The sequence below is a fragment of the Oncorhynchus clarkii genome, chromosome 5 (assembly GCF_045791955.1).
Source record: "Oncorhynchus clarkii lewisi isolate Uvic-CL-2024 chromosome 5, UVic_Ocla_1.0, whole genome shotgun sequence".
Taxonomy (NCBI): domain Eukaryota; kingdom Metazoa; phylum Chordata; class Actinopteri; order Salmoniformes; family Salmonidae; genus Oncorhynchus; species Oncorhynchus clarkii.
This window is the reverse complement of record NC_092151.1, coordinates 23616800-23637483: the sequence shown is the minus strand read 5'-3', so window position 1 is coordinate 23637483 and position 20684 is coordinate 23616800. Positions and strand designations below refer to the sequence as shown.

The window sequence follows — 20684 nt, the reverse complement described above, 5'->3', positions numbered from 1 at the left end:
GGCGGTGATACAGCCCGCCAGGATGCTCTCGATTGTGCATCTGTAGAAGTTTGTGAGTGCTTTTGGTGACAAGCCGAATTTCTTCAGCTTCCTGAGGTTGAAGAGGCGCTGCTGCGCCTTCTTCACAATGCTGTCTGTGTGAGTGGACCAATTCAGTTTGTCTGTCATGTGTATGCCGAGGAACTTAAAACTTGCTACCCTCTCCACTACTGTTCCATCGATGTGGATAGGGGGGTGTTCCCTCTGCTGTTTCCTGAAGTCCATAATCATCTCCTTAGTTTTGTTGACGTTGAGTGTGAGGTTATTTTCCTGACACCACACTCCGAGGGCCCTCACCTCCTCCCTGTAGGCCGTCTCGTCGTTGTTGGTAATCAAGCCTACCACTGTTGTGTCGTCCGCAAACTTGATGATTGAGTTGGAGGCGTGCGTGGCCACGCAGTCGTGGGTGAACAGGGAGTACAGGAGAGGGCTCAGAACGCACCCTTGTGGGGCCCCAGTGTTGAGGATCAGCGGGGAGGAGATGTTGTTGCCTACCCTCACCACCTGGGGGCGGCCCGTCAGGAAGTCCAGTACCCAGTTGCACAGGGCGGGGTCGAGACCCAGGGTCTCGAGCTTGATGACGAGCTTGGCGGGTACTATGGTGTTGAATGCAGAGCTGTAGTCAATGAACAGCATTCTCACATAGGTATTCCTCTTGTCCAGATGGGTTAGGGCAGTGTGCAGTGTGGTTGAGATTGCATCGTCTGTGGACCTATTTGGGCGGTAAGCAAATTGGAGTGGGTCTAGGGTGTCAGGTAGGGTGGAGGTGATATGGTCCTTGACTAGTCTCTCAAAGCACTTCATGATGACGGAAGTGAGTGCTACGGGGCGGTAGTCGTTTAGCTCAGTTACCTTAGCTTTCTTGGGAACAGGAACAATGGTGGCCCTCTTGAAGCATGTGGGAACAGCAGACTGGTATAGGGATTGATTGAATATGTCCGTAAACACACCGGCCAGCTGGTCTGCGCATGCTCTGAGGGCGCGGCTGGGGATGCCGTCTGGGCCTGCAGCCTTGCGAGGGTTAACACGTTTAAATGTCTTACTCACCTCGGCTGCAGTGAAGGAGAGACCGCAAGTTTTCGTTGCAGGCCGTGTCAGTGGCACTGTGTTGTCCTCAAAGCGGGCAAAAAAGTTATTTAGTCTGCCTGGGAGCAGGACATCCTGGTCCGTGACTGGGCTGGTTTTCTTCCTGTAGTCCGTGATTGACTGTAGACCCTGCCACATGCCTCTTGTGTCTGAGCCGTTGAATTGAGATTCTACTTTGTCTCTGTACTGACGCTTAGCTTGTTTGATAGCCTTGCGGAGGGAATAGCTGCACTGTTTGTATTCGGTCATGTTACCAGACACCTTGCCCTGATTAAAAGCAGTGGTTCGCGCTTTCAGTTTCACACGAATGCTGCCATCAATCCACGGTTTCTGGTTAGGGAATGTTTAATCGTTGCTATGGGAACGACATCTTCAACGCACGTTCTAATGAACTCGCACACCGAATCAGATACGAGTGTGTCCCCCTTCTGTGTGTGTGTGTGTGTCCCGTCTGTGTGTGTGTCCCTTCTGTCTGTGTGTGTGTCCCTTCTGTCTGTGTGTGTCCCCCTTCTGTCTGTGTGTTTTCCCCTTCTGTCTGTGTGCGTTTTTCCCTTCTGTCTGTGTGCGTTTTCCCCTTCTGTCTGTGTGTGTCCTCCCCCTTCTGTCTGTGTGTGTCCCCCCCTCTGTGTGTGTGTCCCCCCCTCTGTGTGTGTGTCCCCCCCTCTGTGTGTGTGTGTGTGTGTTCCCCCCTTCTGTCTGTGTGTTCCCCCCTTCTGTCTGTGTGTTCCCCCCTTCTGTCTGTGTGTTCCCCCCTTCTGTCTGTGTGTCCCCCCCTTCTGTCTGTGTGTCCCCCCCCTTCTTTGTTGCCCCCCCTTCTTTGTTGCCCCCCTTCTTTGTTGCCCCCCTTCTTTGTTGCCCCCCCTTCTTTGCGTGTGTCCCCCCCTTCTTTGCGTGTGTCCCCCCCTTCTTTGCGTGTCCCCCCCTTCTGTGCGTGTCCCCCCCTTCTGTGCGTGTCCCCCCCTTCTGTGCGTGTCCCCCCCTTCTGTGCGTGTCCACCCCTTCTGTGCGTGTCCCCACGCACACAGCGTGTCCCCCCCCTTCTGTGCGTGTCCCCCCCCTTCTGTGCGTGTCCCCCCCTTCTGTGCGTGTCCCCCCCCCTTCTGTGCGTGTCCCCCCCCCCCCTTCTGTGCGTGTCCCCCCCCCCTTCTGTGCGTGTCCCCCCCCCCTTCTGTGCGTGTCCCCCCCCTTCTGTGCGTGTCCCCCCCCTTCTGTGCGTGTCCCCCCCCTTCTGTGCGTGTCCCCCCCCCTTCTGTGCGTGTCCCCCCCCTTCTGTGCGTGTGTCCCCCCCCCTTCTGTGCGTGTGTCCCCCCTTCTGTGCGTGTGTCCCCCCTTCTGTGCGTGTGTCCCCCCCTTCTGTGCGTGTGTCCCCCCCCTTCTGTGCGTGTGTCCCCCCTTCTGTGCGTGTGTCCCCCCTTCTGTGCGTGTGTCCCCCTTCTGTGTGTGTGTGTGTGTGTTCCCCTTCTGTGTGTGTGTATGTGTGTCCCCTTCTGTGTGTGTGTGTGTGTCCCCCCTTCTGTGTGTGTGTGTGTGTCCCCCCTTCTGTGTGTGTCCCCCCTTCTGTGTGTGTCCCCCCTTCTGTGTGTGTCCCCCCTTCTGTGTGTGTCCCCCCCTTCTGTGTGTGTCCCCCCCTTCTGTGTGTGTCCCCCCCTTCTGTGTGTGTCCCCCCCCTTCTGTGTGTGTCCCCCCCCTTCTGTGTGTGTCCCCCCCCTTCTGTGTGTGTCCCCCCCCCTTCTGTGTGTGTCCCCCCTTCTGTGTGTGTGTCCCCCCTTCTGTGTGTGTGTGTGTCCCCTTCTGTGTGTGTGTGTGTCCCCTTCTGTGTGTGTTTGTCCCCGCCCTTCTGTGTGTGTTTGTCCCCGCCCTTCTGTGTGTGTTTGTCCCCGCCCTTCTGTGTGTGTTTGTCCCCCCCCCCTTCTGTGTGTGTGTCCGTCCCTTCTGTGTGTGTGTCCCCCCCCCTTCTGTGTGTGTCCCCCCCCCTTCTGTGTGTGTGTCCCCCCCTTCTGTGTGTGTGTGTGTCCCTTCTGTGTGTGTGTGTGTGTGTCCCTTCTGTGTGTGTGTGTCCCTTCTGTGTGTGTGTGTCCCTTCTGTGTGTGTGTGTCCCCCTTCTGTGTGTGTGTCCCCCTTCTGTGTGTGTGTCCCCCTTCTGTGTGTGTGTCCGTCCCCTTCTGTGTGTGTGTGTCCGTCCCCTTCTGTGTGTGTGTGTCCGTCCCCTTCTGTGTGTGTGTGTCCCCCCTTCTGTGTGTGTGTCCCCCCTTCTGTGTGTGTGTCCGCCCCTTCTGTGTGTGTGTCCGCCCCTTCTGTGTGTGTGTCCCCCCCCCTTCTGTGTGTGTGTCCCCCCTTCTGTGTGTGTGTCCCCCCTTCTGTGTGTGTGTCCCCCCTTCTGTGTGTGTGTCCCCCCCTTCTGTGTGTGTGTCCCCCCCCTTCTGTGTGTGTGTCCCCCCCTTCTGTGTGTGTGTCCCCCCCTTCTGTGTGTGTCCCCCCCTTCTGTGTGTGTCCCCCCCTTCTGTGTGTGTCCCCCCCTTCTGTGTGTGTCCCCCCCTTCTGTGTGTGTCCCCCCCTTCTGTGTGTGTGTGTCCCCCTTTCTGTGTGTGTGTGTCCCCCTTCTGTGTGTGTGTGTCCCCCTTCTGTGTGTGTGTGTCCCCCTTCTGTGTGTGTGTCCCCCCCTTCTGTGTTTGTGTGTCCCCCTTCTGTGTGTGTGTGTCCCCCTTCTGTGTGTGTGTGTCCCCCTTCTGTGTGTGTGTGTCCCCCTTCTGTGTGTGTGTCCCCCTTCTGTGTGTGTCCCCCCCTTCTGTGTGTGTGTCCGTCCCCCTTCTGTGTGTGTGTCCGTCCCCCTTCTGTGTGTGTGTGTGTCCCCCTTCTCTGTGTGTGTGTGTCCCTTCTCTGTGTGTGTGTGTGTGTGTCCCTTCTCTGTGTGTGTGTGTGTGTGTGTCCCCTTCTGTGTGTGTGTGTGTGTGTCCCCCTTCTGTGTGTGTGTGTGTCCCCTTCTGTGTGTGTGTGTGTCCCCTTCTGTGTGTGTGTCTTCCCCCTTCTGTGTGTGTGTGTGTCCCTTCTGTGTGTGTGTGTGTCCCTTCTGTGTGTGTGTGTGTCCCTTCTGTGTGTGTGTGTGTGTGTGTCCCTTCTGTGTGTTTGTGTGTGTCCCCCTTCTGTGTGTGTGTGTCCCCCCCCCTTCTGTGTGTGTGTCCCTTCTGCGTGTGTGTGTGTCCTCCCCCTTCTGTCTGTTACCTGTCTGTCTCTCCCTTTCCCCCTCTTCTCCCTTCTCTCTCCCTTCTGTCTCTCCCCCTTTTCCCCTTCTCTCCCTTCTAGGTCTCTCCCTTCTCTCTCTCCCTTCTGTCTCTCCTTCTATCTTCCTCTTCTTCCCTTCCTGTTTTTCCCCTCTCCCTTTGTCTCCCCCTCTGTCGCCCTCTCTTTCACACACTAACTCACATTCACATATGCTCTCTCCCACACACTCATTCACATTCAAACACACTCTCTCTCACACATGCACACTGTCCTGAACTTCCAGAGGGGCGAGAAGAACAAGAGGGAGATGTCAGCTGACTACCCCCCTCCAATCAGATAAGTTCTGATGTAAGTGTTTAGCAGCTGCTAAAATCAGATTTAGTGTGAGGGAGGGAGTGAGCTGGAGAGAGCGGAAGAAAGAGCGAGCGAGAGAGAGAGAGAGCGCGCAAGAGAGAGCCAGTTGTAGGCAGCCAGTCAATGTGCCGATAGGGAGGCATGAGAAGCCAGAGCTCTGTAGCATGGACGAGTCCAGCATTCTGAGGAGACGAGGGCTACAGGTAGGGAGGCATGAGAAGCCAGAGCTCTGTAGCATGGACGAGTCCAGCATTCTGAGGAGACGAGGGCTACAGGTAGGGAGATGGGAGCAGATGTGTGTGACGTGGTAGTGTGTTTCTATGCGGAGCAGTGCTGCTGGACAGCAGAGCACAGTTAGGAGTTTCCTACCTTTTGTGTTAACACTTGGCGGTACCGGGTGAATAACAATTTGGCTGTGTGTGTGTGTGTGTGTGTGTGTCTCTGCGTGGGAGTTACTTAACTATTCACAGAACTGTGTTTTGTAGTTTTCTTAATTAGCTTACATCTCCATACACATTGTAAGAACATTGGACAGAAATAGATTGATTTCCTCCGAGTCGATTTGATTTCTCAGTTACTTTGCTTTTGCCTTAGATTTCATTCTTTATGATATTAGTGTTAGACCCTGCCTAGGCTGCTGAAATGAATAGGCTGTAGGTTCCTAGCTATAGAGGCTGATTGATCTTGTCTGAAGTGCTGTCAACCAGCCTCTTATGCCGTATTGACTTCTTTATGATAATGGCGCAGATATGGAAGCCTTGATAAAAGTATTGGATGTGTGCAGGGCTGCTGCCATCCAGAACTAATGGTTGCTTTATGAACGCGTGATTGCCGTCATCGTCCCATAACCGAATGGACACATGGTGCCAACATGGCGGTGCAAGACATTGCTCACATTTCATTCCTATCCAGAACTTTATTCCAAGGTGTTTGATGTCTCTTTTTGTTTTTGTATCCACAAACACTATTGGAAAGCATCTTTTTTTTCTCGTACTTTATATTTGTTGCACACAACGGCAGTTTGCACAGATCAGTACTTGGTGAATAGCTCAGTCACTCCAAGTGAGAGTTGCCGGGTTAAAGGGGATTCAGAAGGGCTGTGAACTATTGTTGACTGGGATGTGAAACCTAAAGTGTGGTTTTATGGATCCTTAATTCCCAGTGAGTCATTTTATGTGCCAAGTTTTAATTGGTCTGCACTCCATAGATGAATCACAGCAGTAAAATGGCTTTTATGCTCCAACAATAATTTCATTATAAACAAAGGTAATTCATGCACGTTAGAGATTGCATTTTCCCCCTGTGCTGTTTTAATGATTTAAAATGATAGACAAAGCTAGGGACAGCATGTAAATGACCAAGTTATTGTTTTTTGTTCACTATTTAAAGTATGATGGTCTTTCCCTAGCGATTATTCACTTTTAGGAAAATCTAAGAATCATTCTGAGCTTTATTTAGTTATTTTTGTTATGCTCTTAATGACTTTCTCTATAGTAGGTATTAACATTTTGTGTAATTGCCGCGTGTGTTTATCAGGAGCTCCCAAAGCCGTGATTTCCCTCACAGTAGCCAGCTAATCCCTAAACTCTTTGCTTCCGGCATTACCTTTAAAGGACACCATTACCTCCCTCCTTGTTTATTGTTTCACACAGACATTACACCCAACGCTCTCCTTTATGAGCCCATAGAGCGCTGGTCAAAAGAAGTGCACTAGACTATAAAGGACGCAGCCTAGATAGTGTTTACGTTTTGGTGAAGGAGAAGTGCATGGCTTTGAGCTGTATGCTGATTTATACACAGTATGTGGGCTTTGGAGTCAAGTCACCAGAAGATTGATTCATTTCTATATTGTATGCTATATTTAATGCCTTTCAATGTTATCTTGGCTTTTTTATGGAGTCTACGCAAACGGAGCCAACGGAGGTCAGTTTGCGTCTCTAAGTAGTTCTACGTACAGTACCAGTCAGAAGTTTGGACACACCTACTCATTCAAGGGTTTTTCTTTATTTTAGTATTTTCTACATCGTAGACTAATAGTGACAACATCCAAACTATGAAATAACACATATAGAATCATGTAGTAACCAAAAAAGTGTTAACCTGTCTAGGAATGGTTCCGCTAACGGAACCCCTCACCAACAGCCAATGAAATTGCAGGGCGCCAAATACAAATCAACAGAAATCTCATAAATCAAATTTCTCAAACATACAAATATTAGGCACCATTTTAAAGATACAATTCTCGTCAATCCAGCCACAGTGTCTGATTTCAAAAATGCTTTACAGCGAAAGCACCACAAACGATTGTTAGGTCACCACCAACTCACAGAAAAACACAGCCATTTTTCCAGCCAAAGAGAGGAGTCACAAAAAGCACAACTAGAGATAAAATGAATCACTAACCTTTGATGATCTTTATCAGATGACACTCATAGTGAGTTCAAAAACTACAAACCTCAGATTTTCCACTTCCTGTTTGGATTTTTTTCTCAGGTTTTTGTTATACTCACAGACATCATTAAAAAAATTTAGACACGTCAGAGTGTTTTCTATCCAATACTAATAATAATATGCATATATTAGCATCTGGGACTGAGTAGGAGGCAGTTCACTCTGGGCAAGCTATTCATCCAAAAGTGAAAATGCTGCCCCCTATCCCAAACAAGTTAAACAAATCAAATAGCCACCCTTTGACTTGACAGCTTTGCACACTCTTGGTATTCCTCACACAATAACCCATAATGAAAACCGGTTTTTAGACATTTTTGCAAATGTATTAAAACTAAAAAACTGATTCGGTAGTATTCAGACCCTTTGCTATGAGACTCGAAATTGAGCTCTGATTAAACCTGTTTCCATTGATCATCCTTGAAATGTTTCTTCAACTTGGTTGGAGTGCACCTTTGGTAAATTGTGTTGATTGTACATGATTTGGAAAGACACACACCTATCTATTTAACCTGTCTAGGACGGAACCCACCCCCGCGACAGCCAGTGAACGTGCAGGTCGCCAAATTCAAAACAACAAAAATCTCATAATTAAAATTCCTCAAGCATAAAAGTATTTTACACCATTTTAAAGATAAAATTCTCGTTAATCCAGCCACAGTGTCTGATTTCAAAAAGGATTTAGGGAGAAAGCACCACAAATTATTGTTAGGTCACCACCACCAAGCCACAGAAAAGACCCGCACAGTCTTCCCAGCCTGGTGCAGGTCTACAATTTTGTTTCTGGTGTCCTTTGACAGCTCTTTGGTCTTGGCCATAGTGGAGTTTGGAGTGTGACTGTTTGAGGTTGTGGACAGGTGTCTTTTATACTGATAACAAGTTCAAACAGGTGCCATTAATACAGGTAACGAGTGGAGGACAGAGGAGCCTCTTAAAGAAGAAGTTACAGGTCTGTGTGAGCCAGAAAGCCAGGTCTGTGAGAGCCAGAAATCTTTGTAGGTGACCAAATACTTATTTTCCACCATAATAAGCAAATAAATTCATTAAAAATCCTACAATGTGATTTTCTGGATTGTTTTTTCTCATTTTGTCTGTCATAGTTGAAGTGTACCTATGATGAAAATTACAGGCCTCATCTTTTTAAGTGGGAGAACTTGCACAATTGGTGGCTGACTAAATACTTTTTTGCACCACTGTAACTAATATGACCCTGTATCTTCAATGGGGGCTGAGTTCAAAAACTACAAATCTCAGATTTCCCACTTCCTGGTTGGAGTTTTTCTCAGGTTTTTGCCTGCCATATGAGTTCTGTTATACTCAGACATCATTCAAACAGTTTTAGAAACTTGAGTGTTTTCTATCCAAATGTACTAATTATATGCATATTCTAGCTTTTACGGCTGAGTAGCAGGCAGCTTAATTTGGGCACGTTTTTCATCCAAGCTACACAATACTGCCCCCTACCCCAAAGAAGTTAAGGCCCCACAGTTGACTGTGCATGTCAGAGTAAAAACCAAGCCATGAGGTCGAAGGATTTGTCCATAGAGCTCCAAGACAGAGTTGTGTCGAGAGACAGATCTGGGGAAAGGTACCAAAACATTTCTGCAGCATTAAAGGTCCCCAAGAACACAGTGGCCTCCATCATTCTTAAATGGAAGACTTTTCCTAGAGCTGGCCCCCTGGCCAAACCGAGCAATCGGGGGAGAAGGGCCTTGGTCAGGGAGTTGACCAAGAACCCGATGGTCATTCTGACAGAGCTTTAGAGTTCCTCTGTAGAGAAGGGAGAACCTTCCAGAAGGAGGACCATTTCTGAAGCACTCCACCAATCAGGCCTTTATGTTAGAGGGGCCAAATGCAAGCCACTCCCCAGTAAAAGGCACATGACAGCCCGCTTGGGGTTTGCCAAAAGGCACCTAAAGGACTCAAGACCATGAGAAACAAGATTCTCTGGTCTGATGAAACCAAGATTGATCTCCTTGACCTGAATGCCAAGTGTCACCTCTGGAGGAAACCTGGCACCATCCCTACGGTGAAGCATTGTGGTGGCAGCATCATGCTGTGGGGATGTTTTTCAACAGCAGGGACTGGGAGTCCCAGGGTTGCTGGTTTGCCTGGGCAAGAAAAGTTTGAAGACCACTCCTGTAGACTGAGGAACATTGACATCTGATTTAAGTGAACTTCTGGTTGGTGGAGTTTACACATGTTAAACCATAGTATTCCTTAGGTGCAGCTCACTTAATAAAAATCTCAACATTTCACCACTAACATTTTTCCAGCCTTTGGGTTGATGTGGTAGATTTTTAAGCGCTCCGCATGGTATGTGGAGGTTCCCTAGTGGTTAGAGCGTTGGGCCAGTAACCGAAAGGTTGCTAGATCGAATCCCTGTGCTGACAAAGTAAAAATATGTTGTTCTTAACTGACTTGACTAGTTAAAAAAAAGGTTAAATGAAATGAAGTACTGTAACTTCCTCTCTCCATCTGGAAGATAGACATGCAGACAGCCACAAAGTGTGCACTGAAAGTTTAAACCCTACTGTCAGTGAGACACTTCACACAAAGTGTGTACTTATGCCCTACTGTCACTACACACTAATCAGTTATTTATGACAGATATCAGAAATGGTCAAATATTTACATTTCACTGAATGTTTACTTGCCTACGTTATTGATCAGGTTTACTGGAATAACATGCGTGCACACGGTTATACAGTAAGAAATTAGGCCTGTAAAGAGTAGAACACTTGAATGACAAGTACACATGGCCACTCATCCAGCCCGTTCTTTATACATATTAATGCCCATTTGAGTTTACTTGTCTTGTGTGAGGCTGTAACATTGAGGCATTACCTCAAGTGTGTCAATGCAGAAGTTGGATGGGTCTGTAACGACAGGGGTTCTGGAGAGAATGTGATCAGTTTATTCCAAGTCTGGATAACTGCAGTTTTCAAAGTCATGGCAATTTGTCTTGCCCAGAGTAAAGGTGATTTAAGAGCAATTGGGGTGTAATACTGCTTAAAGCCTGATTCAACAGTAATTGTTAGTAATTTCAGGTCATTTAGACAAAAGTGACACAATGCCCTCAGATTAAAAATAGATTCTTATACCTGCTGCCAAGTTTTAGGTAAGTTTGAATTTATACAAGTAGGAAAGGCTTTAGTAAGAATATATTTGTGGAATTTTCGATAATGGGGAAAGCATGAGGAATATGTCTGTGGAATTTTAGTTTTTGCAACAAAATTAACACTGCATTTCAGTCATTGTTTCCCTGTCATCAAATCCCCTTGTGTGAATCCCTTAACATACAGTGCCTTCCTGAATTATTGGCACCCTGGGTAAATATGAACAAAAAGGCTATGTAAAATGTATAGTTTCAGCTTGATCTTACACTGGAAATGCCATATGAAGCTAACATTTGAGTTGAAATTGTTCAACCCCAAAAAGTTTAGCATCGATGATTTTTTTCCAAAAACATGCATGTCACAATTATTGGCACCCCTGCATTTAGTACTTTGTGCAGCCTCTCTTTGCTAAGATAACAACAGCTCTGAGTCATCTCCTATCATGTTTGATGAGGTGGGACAACACAGGAAGGGATTTGAGACCATTCATCCACACAAACTCTTCAGATCCTTCAGTCCTCGCTTGTGGACTCTCCTCTTCAGCTCACCCCAAAGGTTTTCAACAGGGTTTAGGTCAGGGGACTGGGATGGTCATTGCAAAAGCTTGATTCTATGGTCTTTGAACCATTTTCGTGTGGATTTGGAGATATGCTTTGGATTGTTGTCCTGCTGGAAGATCCAAAGATGACCCAGTTTCAGCCTTCTGGCAGAGGCATTGTCGAATTATAGTGACAATATCATGTTATACAAATCAAAATTAGAATTTATATTTGAGATTCTTCAAAGAAGCCACCTTTTACCTTGATGACAGCTTTGCACACTCTTTGCATTCTCGCAGCCAGCTTCATGAGAAATACTTTTCCAGCAGTCTTGAAGGAGTTCCCACATATGCTGAGCACTTGTTGGCTGCTTTTCTTTCACTCTGCGGTCCAACTCATCCCAAACCATCTCAATTGGGTTGAGGTCGGATGATTTTGGAGGCCAGGTCATCTGATGCAGCACTCCATCACTCTCCGTGTTGGTCAAATAGCCCTTAGACAGCCTGGAGGTGTGTTGGGTCATTGTCCTGTTAAAAAAACAGTGATATTCCCACTAAGCGCAAACCAGATGAGATGGCATATCGCTGCAGAATGCTGTGGTAGATATGCTGGTTAAGTGTGCCTTGAATTCTAAATAAATCAGTCTCACCAGCAAAGCACCATCACACCACCACCTCCATGCTTCACGGTGGGAACCACACATTCGGAGAGCATCCGTTCACCTACTCACAATGACACAGCGGTTGGAACCAAAAATCAAAAATTTGGACTCATCAGACCAAAGGAGAAATTTCCATCGGTCTGATGTCCATTGCTTTTGTTTCTTGGCCCAAGAAAGTCTTCTTCTTATTGGTGTCTTTTAGTTGTGGTTTCTTTGCAGCAATTCGACCATGAAGGCCTGATTCACGCAGTCTCCTCTGAACAGTTGATGTGTCTTACTTGACCTCTGTGAAGCATTTATTTGGGCTGCAATATCTGAGGTGGTTAACTCCTAATGAACTCACCCTCTGCAGCAGAGGAAACTCTGGGTCTTCCTTTCCTGTGGTGGTCCTCACGAGAGCCCGTTTCATCATAGGGCTTGATGGTTTTTGCGACTGCGCTTGAAGAAACTTTCAAAGTTCTTGAAATGTTCCGTATTGACTGACCTTGATGTCTTAAAGTAATGATATGGCCTGTTTCTTTGAGCTGTTCTTGCCATAATATGAACTTGGTGTTTTACCAAATAGGGATATCTTCTATATACCACCCCTGCCTTGACACAACACAACTTATTGGCTCAAATGCATTAAGAAGGAAATAAATGCCATAAATGAACTTTTAACAAGGCACACCTGTTAATTGAAATGCATTCCAGGTGACTACCTCACGCCAAGAGTGTGCAAAGCTGTCATCAAGGCAAAGGGTGGCTACTTTGAATAATCTCAAATATAAAATAATTTTAATATGTTTAACCCTTTTTGGGTTACTACATGATTCCATGTGTGTTATTTCAAAGTTTGTCTTCACTATTATTCTACAATGTAGAAAATTGTAAAAAATAAAAAAAAATAAAAACTTGAATGAGTAGGGGTGTCCGAACTATTGACTGGTAGTACATCAATTCGATTTTGTTCATAAGAATTTCTAGGGGTGCCAATAATTGGCATGTTAGATTCATATGATATTTTGAGTGTAAGATATAAACAACGACATTTTTTTCCCAGCCTTTTTGTTCGTGTTTACCTAGGGTACCAATAATTCATGAGGATTGTACATTGTCCAGCATATTTTCCGATAACCTTCGCACAGAGGGCTAAGACATAACACAGAAGCCAGCCGCACCAATGTGTACACCTGGCAACCGTATCAGGGTGGATGAGCCCACCACAGGAGTCGCTAGAGTGCGATGGGACAAGGACAACCCTGCCGGCCAAACCCTCCCTTAATCCGGACGATATTGCGCCAATTGTGAGCCGCCTCATGGGTCCCCCGGTCGCGGCCGGCTGCAACACAGCCCGGTAATGAACCCGGATCTGTTGTGACACTGCTAGCACTGCGATGCAGTGCCTTAGACCGCTTCACCACTTAGGAGGCCTTTGAGTTGTTCATTTTATAGTTGTTTATAATTACAGTTGTAGGACCAGGCATGGGGAGTCTCTAGAGTATTAGCTGTGTTTGTTTCATTTAGCTCCTTTTTCACATGTATTCTTAATATGAACGAATGAGGACAGGGCATTTCTGATGAGGCAATTTCTCATGTAATTGCTTTTTTGATTGAAGGTAATTAATTCTTTTTTGCATGTTACAGAATGCGTTCTGTTTATTTTGTTTATTTCCTATGCCATTGTAAATGTTTTGCAGTTATAAAAAATCTTAACAAATCTCTTGATAATAGTAATTTTGCATAATGTTAAGTGGCCTTGACAAGTTTTTGCTTGGTCAAATCTAACCAATTTTTCTCTTCCTCAATCATATTGCAAGAATCCGTTCAGATCATTCCCAGAAATTGTGTTACCAGTAGTTATACTATAGATTTAGTATTGTGTGTCACTAACCAGGTTTCCATCCAATTTGTTTATGCACGTAATAATAATAAATGTCATGACAGGCCTGATGGAAACAGCAAATTTGAAGGTAAACTTTCCAAATGTTGAATACGCTAGATAAGGTGATCTTTTTGTCGGTAAAATTAACTATGTGAGGAAAGGCTGTGGAAATGTTGATTATAATATCCATCATTTGGAAGTTAACTTGGAGACACGTGATGACATGTTGTGTGGTCCTCCCACTACAACTTCACTGGTGAAAGTGGAAGGTGATGAGCTTTGACAAATAAAAATAATCTTTCTATTTTGTCCATAATAATGTCATGTAAGCTGTACCTGCACTGTATCGGCCAGCTGTTGGCTAGAACACACGTGCCAATACCAGAGTGGGCACATTCGCAATATAATGCAACATTTTCTGTGACAAAAACATCAGTAGAGTTGAAAATGCAACGGAAACTATTTGACTTGTATTTTTTACTCAGCACATGGGAATTTAAATGCAGAAGTTATGTGCACTGCGTCATCATGCACAGACGTATCAGCAATAGGTCAATTTGATTTCATCTCTGGTGGGAAAATGCTAATATTTTATTTATGCAGATTTTGGAATATTCACATGAAAATCTCATCAATTGGATGGAAACCTAGCTATAGCAACTCCGATGTGTTGCCTTGGGCTTGTCTAGCACTTTCCTGTACAGGAGTAGCCTACGGCACAATCAGTTCTATCTCAATTTCATATTGCTTTCTCAGTGTCCGACTGCCTCAGTCTGTGCATGGCTATCTGGGGAAATGGCATTTGAGACTGGACTAATCTTCTCGTAGCATGTTATCTGATCATGTCAGTGTATTTGTATTCACAACGTGACATTTGCTCACACAATTGGCTTGTGCTAGGTGCACTGGTAATCCACTATTCCTGCCGGCCAGCCAACCTCTTTATTTCATCCACGCTATCGGGTGAATGGCACTTTGCATGTATTATCAGTTGTGTGTTGATTGGATATGAGTAGAATTAACCGTGCATGAATAGCTAGTGTTTTGAGTTGGGTTAGAGTTTGGCCTTGATGACACGGGATGATTAAGTGTCCTTTTAAATGGACACAAATGGATGTTCTTGGGAAAATATTGTATAATGACTCATGGGGTGTGCTGCTACTGAAGCGAGAATGACAGATTCAGACCTTGTCCATTACTGTATCTATCAGTTTCCTTAGAATTAAAATGACTTGAAGTTGCTGGATGTCAGGGCTCAGGTGACAGTCCAGTTGCCTAGGTTTTCCTTTGTGTTGAGCCAGTGTTTAAAGACTGGGCAGGAAACTTCGTTTTAATTCTTTGAACACATCCAGTAAAATATGTTATCGATACCACACCATTCAAAGTGTTAAATACCATCTTATATCCATTCTGCCAACATATTTTCCACTAGCAACATATAGTATCAATTTGAACTAACAACTTGCTTGGCTTTGTTTGAGATGCAGAGCAGGAGAGGTTCAAGAGCAGAACATATACCAAGTCTAGCTGAGAGGTTAAACCTAGATCAATTCCTGTCCTGATGAATGAAACCTTCACACTGGACACTGGTGGAGCAGCCAATTGATACATTTATGACAGACTGCATCCCCCTTATCAGGCAAAGTGCTATAGATATCAACAAACAGATCAGTGAAATATCCCACAGTAATTGTGAGCTTTTCTCTCCATAAATAACAGGAGTTGATCCCTGTCTGAGTGAGCGGAGCATATTGGAGAACAGTTACTTATTATTTTGTGGGCTACCAGTGGTGATGGGGCCGACTGTTTTATATCTCTGAGCTAAAGCCTATGCATTGGTTCTGGGAGCTAACATGGGTTTTTAGGTCTCAGGAAAGGGTTTTCACCAAACCAGCTCAGCTTCATATGCAATCCTGGCCTTTTTAGCAAGCAAGTCATTTGAAGTGTTTCTCATGTAATTTTGTCCTGGTGCCTTCTAGCTTTGTTACTGAAAAGATGTGTACCTGAAAGGGTTAATAGTTAATAATATCCTTTGTTATGACACTTTCAACTCCTATAATAAATCATAAATATATATTCCTTAATTTAAAAGATACTATCATTGTTTCCTCATCTAAGTGTGACAAAGAGGATCTTAAAAAATGTGAGCCGATCTTTCATCTCACTCAGATCAATGAGAGATTTCCGATATGTATGAAAAACGGTTGGGCGAAATGATTAACATGGATAGGATATCACAGTTCCTTTTGAACATGATGCCTTCTTTCTTGTCAGTGGAAATATTAGACACTGGAATCACTAGTGTTTTACTCATGGTATTTACTGATCTTAACCAAAGAGATCCCTGACAGGCTTTCTGGGAGCAGACTCATCAATCAAACGTCAGGTTATATTCTACATCCACACAGAAAGCCTTTGAATCCTTCTATAATTATTCACAACATTAATTATGTGTGTTAACCACTTTGCTTATACTGGGTAATTCCAGCTGAGATGTCCGCACACTATGGCATACCAGGGAACTCCCGCAGATCGTTTTGATGTCAGCTGTCTCGTCTGTACCCCCAAAATGTCCCATTTTCAACCCTCTCCCACAAAAACTCTCTGGGTTCTTTTTTGTCATTGTTTGCTGATGAGATTAACTTTTAGAGTTGCGTTCTTTTAGTGTTGTGCTGTGCTCATCTCAGTTTTTATGTGAAATACTTGGCACATTGATACAGATTGTGTGAGACACAGGCTGTCGTAGTGTAGTTATATTTGGATTGATGACATGTCACACTACCTCGCTCTCAAGAATCTAGTGGCCGAGACATATCTCATTGTGTGTAATACATTATGTTGTGATCATAAGGCATCATAAGACTTGTTATATGCATGTATAATACCTTAATGTCTAGTAGTTTAGATTTCTTGTCATGAAATTTCAACTGTTAATACTTTCTACCTATGTTATACAACGTCATAAGAACTGGTTGTTGGGAGAGAAAAAAAACCCTCGAGGCTGTGGCACTTGTCTTTTGGTGACGTCCCTTCAACCCATTCATACAACCCCACTATCTGTGTTTAAGGAACTGGGCTTTCTCCTCTTAGTATCCTGCAAGTCAGCAGTTTACCAAGGCCAAGAAAGTGCACTTTTGATCTTGAGATGAGCGAGAAAATCAAAGGGAATTATTAATAAAGCATCACAAGAAGGTCTTTAAAGAGTCACTGCCTGCTTTGATGTCAAGTCTTGCAGTTGACGAGGTTCCCGCCAGAGGTTCCCGCCAGCGGTAATCCAGTGACATTGGGCCCTGCGGAGTATTCAACCATCTGAAGTCATCCCTGTTGCCATCAGTTGTGAATGGATTTTTCGATAGAGCACTCTGATGTACTTTCATGATCGTTTTGCTGCACGTTTCTGACCGTTTCAGGAGGGAGGTTGTTGATAAAAGTGTAGTCTCAGTCTCTCTGAAGTCTTCTGTCAATACATCAAGAGTATTTTTTTATTTAACTAGGCAAGTCAGTTATGAACATTCTTATTTACAATGACGGCCTAGGAACAGTGGTTTAACTGCCTTGTTCGGGGCAGAATTACAGATTTTTACCCTGTCAACTCAGGGATTCAATCTAGCAACCTAACGGTTACTAGTCCAACGCTGTAACCCCTAGGCTACCTGCAGCCCCAGTGTATAGGATCCTCATATACACTGCCTGTTAGCAACCACTTTTTGTTTTTGGCAGTATTTGAGGACGAAGGTTAGTCAAACATGAACTCATCTGTTTTCCTTTTCACTGACTAGATTGGCCATATTTTAGCATCATTACATCATTACTCTATGGCAGCTGTAAATGGCAACATGAACACAAATGACCATGTTCGTCATCAAAACGCTGCTCTTACTTAAGCTAGAAGCAGTTTTATATTGAGAATAAAATTATGACCATAAAATTCTTCAACATAATACAAACCAATGACAAGGTTCTGAGTGAGAGGACTAACTGGTGTCTCAAGTGGCCACACATCTCTCCAAAGTGTGCACAGTAATTTCAATGCACTTTATGACTTAAAGAAGAGTCTTAAGCTATAAGGTGCTTTTTTGAAGTATCCTAGCTGTGCCTTTGAGGAACTAGAGCAAGCACATTTGCAGTTTTGTTTGGAACACCAATCTGCAATCACACAATTATTGTTGTTTACGTAATTCAAAAACAACCCATTATAAATCGCAACTTGGGTCAGGTGGGAATCATTTGAAAGCTTGTTCTATTGCCAACATGACTAGCTAAATTATAAAGAAGGATCTTAGTGTTAGGCTTTCACAAGGCAATTCAGAGAACCAGATTGTAATTTTGTAAGGATTAGAGTGCATTAAGGTGCGTGTTCGGCGACAAATTTTCTTCACAATAGACAAACGAGCTCATTCTGTTCAGAACAACCCAGAGTATGACATGTCATCTGGTAACTGTACATTAAACATAGTGATCATAAACGTTGACACTGTATATGGCCTGCGTTTTATGATATTGAAATGTGATATGCATATTTGGACTCACTGGTGTTTTTGCTTGCTTGTATGACATCAGAAGCAGTATTTATTATAATCTTTAATCTTTCAAAATACATAGTCCTCTTAATTTACATTTCCCTCACTCAGACAAAACATTTGCAAAAGTTGCCCCAATGAGAGGGAGGGATGGGGTGCGTGCTGTGCTCAAGTTCAGAACGGTTGTCAGTCAAACCCATACAGAGCTGTGAAGCACAGAGCCAGCAAACCAAACCAGGGTTTGAAAAGTCAATGAGAGAATCATTTTTTATTTATTCCTTAGTTGTTCATTTTCTCGAACTCTAAAGGCATAACCCAGATTCGAGCCAATGTCTTAAATAGCTGAACATGTTATTACTCCAACCTCATGAAAGTGACAAACTGATGTTGCCATTGTCGTCAAAAGCAACTTTATATCAAAGGAGTTCCTTTGATTTGACAGACCTGCACATGCGCATTTTAGCGCTAGATGACTGTTTGAACCGATGGCGTGCTACTGCACACGAGTTTACCTGGCCAACGTCTTCTACGAGTGTGGTCGGGGATTTCTATTGGAGAAACAGTTTCTCCATATCTTTATGCCTAACCATCTTTGAGTACGTTTTGCAAGACCCTGGGGTATCGGGTTACATATCCACAACCATTGGAGGCTTGGGAGTCCCGCCTTAATTCACTGTCTGGGCTCTGTCAATTTTTGGAGAAGGGGTTTGTCACATGCACGTAGCACTGGAATGCTGATTGTCCCGCATCGAGTCCCATTGTTCTTAGACAAACACAAATGGTTTTATCGAATGAAAAAAAAATGTTTTAAACTATTTGTAGATGTGAACCAAAACCACGTTGTGGTGAATAGGTTGTTCATAGCTATGACATTTAAAAAATTAAATTGACTATTTTTCATAGGATTTACTATGTTAGTTCATACTAGTACAAAAGTGCATACAACTCTTAGATAAATTATGAATATTTCCAAAAAGCCGAAAATGTAAGCTTTCTAGCAGTGGCATTATTACGTACTGTTCATCGCCCTCTCATGAAAATGTTATACACCGCCATACACTTAACATGGAACAGGTGGCTCGATGAGACACGGTGGCATGACTCTCTTCACAGCTTTTTATTTTTAGTAAGCCTATTGGCACAAGGTAAACAGATCCTCACTTGTGCTTTCTGAAGACTAAACCCAAAACACAGTTTGTCAAGTAGATTCACTGTATGGATGTGATATTGCTTTTCTGCAGATTATGCCTGTGGAAGGTTTTGTTTGACTGATGTGTTTATTCAGTAACACAACATCCTCTTTTGAAGTCTGTTTTTCTCAGTGAGAGATGGAGGAAGCAAGAGTTAAAAACAACTATGAACTGAAAAGAGTTCTTATTCGTTCAGCCAACAGTCTGAAGCCTGCACAGCACAGCGTGATAGCTGGCTATTTGACCCTACCAGGAGCCGAGGAAAGTCTGTAGAAAATGGATTGGCAACAGCTTACTCTTAAATTGCTCATTCTATGATATTCTGTGGACATAGCTGAGAGGCATTGGAATAATCATGGATAATATTCATGATTATTAATCATGTAAGTCTAGCAATTTGTAAAGATCTTAAAATATTTAAATATTTCAGTCCAAATAGTTTTCAGCTAGTGATTAACATTAGGAATGTAGCAGTGGATAAGAACTTGTGGCATTGTACATCTAGCTGCCATATTCCATTGTCATACCATCTAGACATGACAAGATTTCCAATAAGGTTTTAGCTTTGACCTAGTCTACTCTTTGTCCTTCAGCAAGTGATCATTCATAGACGGACCATACCACCCTGCATCCCTCTGCTGGCTTGTCTCAACAGTTAAGTAAGGTTGGATCTTGGTCAATTCTTGGATGGGAGACCAGGTGCAGCTGTCGGCTCTGGGTCCTTCTATTGTCAATATCTGCACCAGCCTCATCCTACCCTTATCCCAGTCTCTTCAGTAAAGTCTCTCCCCAGACTCTCCACCCCCGCCTTGTCATTACTCTGTAGATGAGAGCGCAATAGAGGCGCCGCGTGACCCTAGTCTCTCTGACAGACCCCCCGCCACGAACCTAAACGTCATAGGTCATCCAATCTGACCCCAGACACAGCAGGAGCTTAGCCAATCACAGGGCAACACACAAGTCATTAATCCCCCCTCCTTTATGACATCAGTAGGAGGGATGGGAGAAGGGCAACTTCTGCATCATACTGCGCTCTCACATTAGCTACAGAAAAACCTAGCCATAATAACTTTCAACAATGTTGGATGAGAGGAATGCTGAGAAACTATGGATTAAAATGCGGTCAGTCAGTGAACTGCAGTCCAAATATCACAGCAAATGATATTAAGCGAGCGTCACAGTAAACCACTTGGTTAGGATAGTGGATGTTTTGAATGCATCTTTCATCCCTTTGGAGACTGTTGATCCTTTGTTTTACCATTTATGCTTAACAGTGATGGTTCACTCTTCATTCTGTTCAATGTCTAGGAGATTAAGGTCATGTTTTGGATCAAGTGTTTCTTCCCTTTGGAGAATTTTGATAGTTTTTCCTACTCATTCAAGCTCAACTTTGAGGGTCCATTTTGAATGACTGTTTTGTCTAGGACTTCTGAGTGGTATTATGATATCACCCATATTGCTATTGTTATGGATCACATTTCTCTTCTGTTTGGGTAATATAGGCAGTCTTTCTTACCCATCCATGTTTAACTTTGAGGGTTCACTCTTCACATGTTGTTTAGTAGGTTTTGGATCAAGTCTAACTTTCCTTTGATAGTTTTCCATTCTCACTCATGCTCAACTTTGAGGTTTCACTTTGAATGTT

General features: G+C 44.2%; 1 protein-coding gene across 3 annotated transcripts in view; it reads left to right on the top strand.

Moving 5' to 3' along the window:
* LOC139408553 (microtubule associated serine/threonine kinase family member 4) overlaps window positions 1-20684 on the top strand; it is a 168820-nt gene that overhangs the window by 61266 nt on the left and 86870 nt on the right. The window lies entirely within an intron of this gene.